Source organism: Phalangium opilio, unplaced genomic scaffold, assembly GCF_054372755.1.
Source record: "Phalangium opilio isolate 3A_F unplaced genomic scaffold, DU_Popi_V2 ptg000060l_1, whole genome shotgun sequence".
NCBI lineage: Eukaryota > Metazoa > Arthropoda > Arachnida > Opiliones > Phalangiidae > Phalangium > Phalangium opilio.
In genome coordinates this window covers 3,597,287-3,605,045 of record NW_028324177.1, presented here as the reverse complement: position 1 = coordinate 3,605,045, position 7,759 = coordinate 3,597,287, and the positions used below count along the sequence as shown (strand labels likewise).

Genomic DNA, 7,759 nt, shown 5'->3' with positions numbered 1-7,759 from the left:
ACCGATTAAATTATAGATGAAATCAAATTTTCCTACAAAAATATTTACGGTTTTGTGAATAGTTTATACTTAAGTTTCTAAATTCACAATTGTAAACTGTACTTCGAAAGGTTGCCAGTGTCAGAAATATTAATATCTTTGATAAAAAAGTTACTATATAGTATAAATAGGTAATTTAAAGCAATATTTTCTGTTAAATTACTGGTAATTTACGGATGATAAATTACAAGCTCCCATCCTTAGATATGACCCTTTTATGGCGTCATTAACGCATAGCCTTTTTACTGCATTTATTGATTCTCTATAAATACTTATCGGAAAATTCCAAAAATTTATACAGTGCACATGGGCTCAGCTATTTGAAGAAAACAGTTTTTGGAAGCGGATGGCTTTCTACAATAGGTAAACAACGAAAAATGTTGCATTTAAATGTGAAATGCGGGTTTATTTCTACTCTTTATTTTACAAGTAAATTAAATCCATCGGGGAACAAGGGAAAACCATTCACTAGGAAATGATTAAAATCACATGCCAGTAACAACAACCCGGTTTCGGATCTTGTTAAACAGTAGTAGATGAAGAGCAAGCTAAACTAATCATTATATATGACGAATTTTATCTCGCTACCTGTTGCACCTTGCGCCGCTAACAATGCCATGGTATGGGAAGTGGTATACTTTTGGGTTATTAATGTTACTTATGGTGAAGGTTATAAAATCATTGTTTATGAGATGCGTGGAATGCTGCAGCTAGAGCTTCAACGTCTTTATTACCACCCCAACTCTAGAATATCCCCATCTCTGGTGTGATGAGTAGTCTGTCATGTATAAGGTTTAATCCGGGATCCACCCCGTTAATATCCAATTTGACATGTGTTTTTTCTCATTCTCTCATTATAAATAGTTATTTTTTTCGCGTTTAATCCATTTAATTTATTACATGCGCTATTTGAGTGTATTTTATGATTTATTTCTCGTCTACGTGTTAGTTTACTGTTAACTTATATTGTAATTTAGTAGACGCTTCATTTAATAAGCCAATTAAATTTATTGCATGGGTTATATCATGCATGCATTGAATAATTTATTAGATAGACTTCATAACATTTTTTAAATTATTTGAATTTTTGTTATCATTGATTGTTATTAAAAGGGGTTGTGAGCCTGTGTGGATAGTGTTTGTCATCCTCATAGAGCTAAGTGGAGCCGGGGAGGGGTTTAAAAAAGAAGAAAAAGTCTGTTACCGCCTTTAATGCTTTAAAACCGTTAATGGCATGTTTTTAATCTGTTCACATTAGAATTATGTTGATGATGTCTAGCCTGTACTCAAGATGACATTATTTATTTTATGTTGATGATGTCTAGCCTGTACTCAAGATGACATTATTTATAACCAGCATGCTAGAGGGCTGCAAACTGAAAAAAGTCATTCCCAAAGCCTGCCAACTCCAATGGTAAAATTTTCACAAACGCCACTGCCACCCTAACGCCATTGTTATATTTTCAACTCCTCCCTAACGCCACACTAAAGTTCATTTCATTTTTGAATCCCTGCCAAAGCCAATTGTGAAGTTTCACACGAATTCCAATCCCTGCCAAAGCCGATTGACAGATTTAAAAATCTTTCCAATCCCTACCAAAGCCAATTGATAAATTCAATAATATTTCCAATCCCTGCCGAAGCCAATGTGAAATTTGACAATTTTTCCAATCCCTGCCAAAGCCAATGAGAACTCCCACAAGTTTTCTAATAATCCCTGCCAAAGCCAATGAGATATGCGACAAATTTTCTAATCCTTGACCAAACTTATGAGATATCCGACAAGTTTTCCCATCTCTGCCAAAGCCAATGAGAGCTTCAACAAACTTTCTTACTCCAAACACAAAAGCATTTAACCTAACCATTTTCATTTATATTTACCCCAACGTTTCCCAGCCGGGCGTGTGGTATATTATGAACTCATATATTATGAAGGTTTTCCAACGTTATTCCACTGAATTTTTTCAATTATTTCTATTATAAACTCGAAATTATTTATAATTGTAGTTTTCCTTTTTACCTTTAATCTAAGGCGACGGAAAAATTTATGACTCTCTAACTTAAAAAGAACAAATAGTTTTAGTTTCGTTTTCTCTCGCACAGCAATGAATTTGATTTTTTTTGCGTAGGGACGGCTGTAACAGCCGCGACCGTCATGTGCCGTCTGTGTAGGGTTGAACTTCATGCATCCCGCTTGCGCCAAAACAACCGCGTGGGAAATTCAAAGAGGAAAAATTGAATAATATCACTAATGCCACCCAACTCCGGTTGAATAAAATAAGGCTGGCTCTCAATGCCACCAAACTCCGGTTGAATAAATTAAGGCAGGCTCTCAATGCCACCCAACTCCGGTTGAATAAAATAAGGCTGGCTCTCAATGCCACCAACTCTATTTGGATACTATTAATGCCAACGCCAGCCAAAGCAACCTGAATGCAACAATAATCCAGTCCCGACCGACTCCCGTTATAAGTTTTCGAAACATTTCCACTCCCTTCCGACTCCGTTCCATTTCAGAGATAATATTCCCAAAGCCACCCAAAGCCAAATTATTTATTTTACCCAACTCCAACTCCGACCAAAAATGAGGGAGTCCCTTGGCTTTCTATGGAGTTGGAGTTTTCCCAAAGCCTTTGCAGTCCTCTACAGCATGCCAGCACCCAATCAGTCCCGATACACTCTCAAACCCAAAAATTCGGCAATTTATTTTCCACGTGTATTAAATTTTACATATTTCTGACTGTCAAGAGTTTATTGCTTTTTTCTGTTGCATGATTGCTATTTACATCCTCCGAAGTCTTCATGACCACATACCTATTTTAAATATAACTTAACTATTCTATTGTCAATCATTAGACCTATTTCAGATTTACCATATTCATATTAAGAGAAACAAAGGGGGTGATTATACCAATTGCTGCATACTGAAATGCTTACTTTTCAAGTAACTGTTCATTGGGAAGGAGTAAATATGGTTACTGGTTATGTTTTATTAGTTATGTCGATTTGCAGTTGAAAAGCGCTTCCGCGACTTCCAGTGTTAGTTGCGAGGCGCAAATGGCTCTACACTCAGTCTCTGGATAAGCTTTTTCGTCAGCAGTTGGAAGATATACCTCGTCTGCGAGAGGAAAGGATAAATATTGATTAAAGGGTATGGGTGTATTGGCCCTCATCTGTGCAGGATATTTAGAGCCTGCATTGCTCTGGCGCATATTCCAGATGTCTGGAAGCGCTCGAAGGTTATCTTTATTCCCAAACCTGGGAAGACGAGCTATCTTGAGGCTAAGGCATTTAGACCTGTCTGTCTTACCTCTTTCTTCCTAAAGACTTTAGAGAAATTGGTGGACAGGTATTTGCGGGATGGAATTCTTTCCCACACTCCCCTTCCCCCTCCTCAGTTTGCCTATCAGAAAGGCAAATCTACAGAGACGGCTCTCCATGGCATTTTGAACTGCCTTGACAGGGCCATCGAGTTCAAGGAGATGTCTTTGGCCATCTTCCTTGACATTGATGGAGCCTTTGATAGGGTCTCTAGTGAAGTCATCCTTCGCGCTGCGGAGCGGTTTGGTATTGACGACACTTTGTGTCGTTGGATAAAATCCATGCTCACGTATCGTAGGGTTTTAATGTTTTAAGTTTAGTTATTGGTTAAATTATAATTTTAATTCAGTCAATTTTAAACCCAAGGTCCTTACGCCTAACCTAATCTAAACCTGCCAAGGGAGAGACCTATTCTTCCAATTAATAAAAAAAGTAACTTTGATGACAAAGCCTTGAAAATTAAAAGATAAGTGGTCAAAATCATTTGGGTGAGGTAAGGTATAATACAAAAATTCAGTTTTAAAGGCAACATAAATTACTTGAAAGAATTAGGCCTACTTATCATGTTTCTTTTTTGACCAAAATCTTTCATTTAACGAAAATATTTTTCAACCTAAAAGACAAAGAACTATGAGGGACTTTTCCTATGTACTTTTCACATTTTTCTATGAAATGTGCTTCTCGGAAGAACATGGGCTCTTCCCGAAATCTTTCATCAGGAGCGGTGTTGTGAAGTCTCTGATGTAACGTAAAAAGTCAAAGTTTTGCCAAAATACGTGACGATTATCGTTCTTCAAAGCTTCCGTGGTGCAATGGTTAGCGCGTTCGGCTGTTAACCGAAAGGTTGGTGGTTCGAGCCCAGCCAGGAGCGGTGTTGTGAAGTCTCTGATGTGACGTAAAATGTCAAAGTTTTGCCAAAATACGTGACAATTATTGTTCTTCAAAGCTTCCGTGGTGCAATGGTTAGCGCGTTCGGCTGTTAACCGAAAGGTTGGTGGTTCGAGCCCAGCCAGGAGCGGTGTTGTGAAGTCTCTGATGTGACGTAAAATGTCAAAGTTTTGCCAAAATACGTGACGATAATTGTTTTTCAAAACTTCCGTGGTGCAATGGTTCGAGCGTTCGGCTGTAAACCGAAAGGTTGTTGGTTTTAGTTCACCCGGGAGCGTTGTTGTGTAGTCTTATAAATAATGTAAAAATTCAAACTTTTTCCACAATACATGACGATTATTTAATTTCAAAGCTTCCGTGGCGCTATGGTTAGTGCGTTCAGCTGTTAACCGAAAAGTTGGTGGTTCGAGCCCAGCCAGGAGCGGTGTAGTGAAGTCTCTGATGTAACGTAAAAAGTCAAAGTTTTGCCAAAATACGTGACGATAATTGTTTTTCAAAACTTCCGTGGTGCAATGGTTCGCGCGTTCGGCTGTAAACCGAAAGGTTGTTGGTTTTAGTTCACCCGGGAGCGTTGTTGTGTAGTCTTATAAATAATGTAAAAATTCAAACTTTTTCCACAATACATGACGATTATTTAATTTCAAAGCTTCCGTGGCGCAATGCTTAGTGCGTTCAGCGGTTAACCGAAAGGTTGTTGTTTCGAGCCCAGCCAGAAGAGGTGCTGTGAAGTCTCTGATGTAACGTAAAAAGTCAAAGTTTTGCCAAAATACGTGACGATAATTGTTTTTCAAAACTTCCGTGGTGCAATGGTTCGAGCGTTCGGCTGTAAACCGAAAGGTTGTTGGTTTTAGTTCACCCGGGAGCGTTGTTGTGTAGTCTTATAAATAATGTAAAAATTCAAACTTTTTCCACAATACCTGACGATTATTTAATTTCAAAGCTTCCGTGGCGCAATGGTTAGCGCGTACAGCTGTTAACCGAAAGGTTGGTGGTTCGAGCCCAGCCAGAAGCGGTGTTGTTGAAGTCTCTGATGTAACGTAAAAAGTCAAAGATTTGCCAAAATACGTGACGATTATTGTTTTTCAAAGCTTCCGTGGCGCAATATTTAGCGCGTTCAGCTGTTAATCGAAAGTTTGGTGGTTCAAGCCCAGCCAGAAGCGGTGTTGTGAAGTCTCTTATGTAACGAAAAATGTCAAATTTTTGCCAAAATTCGCGACGATAATTGTTTTTCAAAGCTTCCGTGGCGCGATGGTTAGCGCGTTCGGCTTTTAACCGAAAGTTTGGTGGTTCGAGCCCAGCCAGGAGCGGTGTTGTGAAGTCAAAGTTTTGCCGAAATACGTGACGATTATTGCTTTTTCAAAGCTTCCGTGGCGCAATGGTTAGCGCGTTCGGCTTTTAATCGAAAGGTAGGTGGTTCGAGCCCAGCCAGGAGCGGTGTTGTGAAGTCTCTGATGTAACGTAAAAAGTCAAAGTTTTGCCAAAATACGTGACGATTATTGTTTTTCAAAGCTTCCGTGGTGCAATGGTTAGCGCGTTCGGCTGCAAACCAAAAGGTTGTTGGTTTTAGCCCACTCGGGAGCGTTGTTGTGAAGTCTTGTCTTATAAATAACGTAAAAATTCAAAGTTTTTCCAAATACCTGACGATTATTTAATTTCTAAGCTTCCGTGGCGCAATGCTTAGTGCGTTCAGCGGTTAACCGAAAGGTTGTTGTTTCGAGCCCAGCCAGAAGCGATGTTGTGAAGTCTCTGATGTAACGTAAAGAGTCAAAGTTTTGCCAAAATACGTGACGATTATTGTTTTTCAAAGCTTCCGTGGCGCAATATTTAGCGCGTTCAGCTGTTAATCGAAAGTTTGGTGGTTCAAGCCCAGCCAGAAGCGGTGTTGTGAAGTCTCTTTTGTAACGAAAAATGTCAAATTTTTGCCAAAATTCGCGACGATAATTGTTTTTCAAAGCTTCCGTGGTGCAATGGTTAGCGCGTTCGGCTGTAAACCGAAGGGTTGTTGGTTTTAGTCCACCCGGGAGCGTTGTTGTGAAGTCTTATAAATAACGTAAAAATTCAAAGTTTTTCCACAATACCTGAAGATCATTTAATTTCAAAGCTTCCGTGGCGGAATGGTTAGCTCCCGGGTGGACTAAAACCAACAACCCTTCGGTTTACAGCCGAACGCACTAACCATTGCACCACGGAAGCTTTGAAAAACAATTATCGTCGCGAATTTTGGCAAAACTTTGACTTTTTTCGTTACATAAGAGACTTCACAACATCGCTTCTGGCTGGGCTTGAACCACCAAACTTTCGATTAACAGCTGAACGCGGTAAATATTGCGCCACGGAAGCTTTGAAAAACAATAATCGTCACGTATTTTGGCAAAACTTTGACTTTTTACGTCACATCAGAGACTTCACAACACCGCTCCTGGCTGGGCTCGAACCACCAACCTTTCGGTTAACAGCCGGACGCGCTAACCATTGCACCACGGAAGGTTTGAAGAACAATAATTGTCACGTATTTTGGCAAAACTTTGACTTTTTACGTCACATCAGAGACTTCACAACACCGCTCCTGGCTGGGCTCGAACCACCAACCTTTCGGTTAACAGCCGAACGCGCTAACCATTGCACCACGGAAGCTTTGAAGAACAATTATCGTCACATACTTTGGCAAAACTTTGATTTTTTACGCAACATCAGAGACTTCACAACACCGCTTCTGGCTGGGCTCGAACCACCAACCTTTCGGTTAACAGCTGTACGCGCTAACCATTGCACCACGGAAGTTTTGAAGAACGATAATCGTCACGTATTTTGGCAAAACTTTGACTTTTTTCGTTACATAAGAGACTTCACAACACCGCTTCTGGCTGGGCTTGAACCACCAAACTTTCGATTAACAGCCGAACGCGCTAACCATTGCACCACGGAAGCTTTGAAGAACAATAATCGTCACGTATTTTGGCAAAAATTTGACTTTTTACGTTACATCAGAGACTTCACAACACCGCTCCTGGCTGGGCTCGAACCACCAACCTTTCGGTTAAAACCCGAACGCGCTAACCATTGCGCCACGGAAGCTTTGAAAAACAATTATCGTCACATATTTTGGCGAAACTTTGATTTTTTACGTTACATCAGAGACTTCACAACCCCGCTTCTGGCTGGGCTCGAACCACCAACCTTTCGATTAACAGCTGTACGCGCTAACCATTGCGCCACGGAAGCTTTGAAATTAAATGATCTTCAGGTATTGTGGAAAAACTTTGAACTTTTACGTTATTTATAAGTCTTCACAACAACGCTCCCGGGTGGACTAAAACCAACAACCTTTCGGTTTACAGCCGAACGCGCTAACCATTGCACCACGGAAGCTTCGAAAAACAATTATCGTCGCGAATTTTGGCAAAACTGTGACTTTTTCCGTTACATAAGAGACTTCACAACACCGCTTCTGGCTGGGCTTGAACCACCAAACTTTCGATTAACAGCTGAACGCGCTAACCATTGCGCCACG

General features: G+C 40.2%; 2 non-coding genes across 2 annotated transcripts; one reads left to right on the top strand and one right to left on the bottom strand.

Moving 5' to 3' along the window:
* The first annotated feature begins 6,201 nt into the window (after positions 1 to 6,201).
* On the top strand, positions 6,202 to 6,274 carry TRNAY-GUA (transfer RNA tyrosine (anticodon GUA)). Its single transcript has one exon. It is a non-coding gene; the product is annotated as a tRNA-Tyr (tRNA).
* A 1,270-nt stretch (positions 6,275 to 7,544) lies between these two features.
* On the bottom strand, positions 7,545 to 7,617 carry TRNAY-GUA (transfer RNA tyrosine (anticodon GUA)). Its single transcript has one exon. It is a non-coding gene; the product is annotated as a tRNA-Tyr (tRNA).
* Between the last annotated feature and the right edge of the window lie 142 nt (positions 7,618 to 7,759).